This window comes from Rutilus rutilus (genome assembly GCF_951802725.1).
Source record: "Rutilus rutilus genome assembly, chromosome: 11".
Taxonomy (NCBI): Eukaryota; Metazoa; Chordata; class Actinopteri; order Cypriniformes; family Leuciscidae; genus Rutilus; species Rutilus rutilus.
In genome coordinates this window covers 32,990,276-32,990,816 of record NC_140216.1, presented here as the reverse complement: position 1 = coordinate 32,990,816, position 541 = coordinate 32,990,276, and positions in this window count along the sequence as shown.

The window sequence follows — 541 nt, the reverse complement described above, 5'->3', positions numbered from 1 at the left end:
AGAAATATTGCACATGGTCAACATGCCTGTTGATGAGTTTACACTCACCTTTCTCATTCTAAAACTCCTTCTCCAAAGTAACGACAGTTTATTGGATACACAATCATAAGGTGTACACGCATACATGTGCAGGTATTTGTGTGTGTGTGTGTGTGCAAGCATTTGTCTGTTGCTGGGGGAGGGAAAGAAAGGGCAGATAAGTCAAGTTAAGAATTGAGTTGGTCAGTAGCCAGCATATGCTAACAGTCTTTTGATGTAGTGCCACTGCTTTTCTGGCAGGGAAAATATGAATAGCATTTGCTTGGGAGTAAGTTGGATTTGTCAAGGTGCATGTAATGTTCGCACATACGCTCGCACACACACAGACATCTGTATATCATGGGACATATAGAAATATATAGGTATATTTATACATTTATATTGTCACACATTCAAGTGAAGACTGAGTAGCATTTTTATGCTCATCACTCCTTCTCTTTCAGCAAAACCAGACGCAAGAAAGTGCTAGGTTACATTTTTTTTTCTTTTCTTTTTTTTTCTT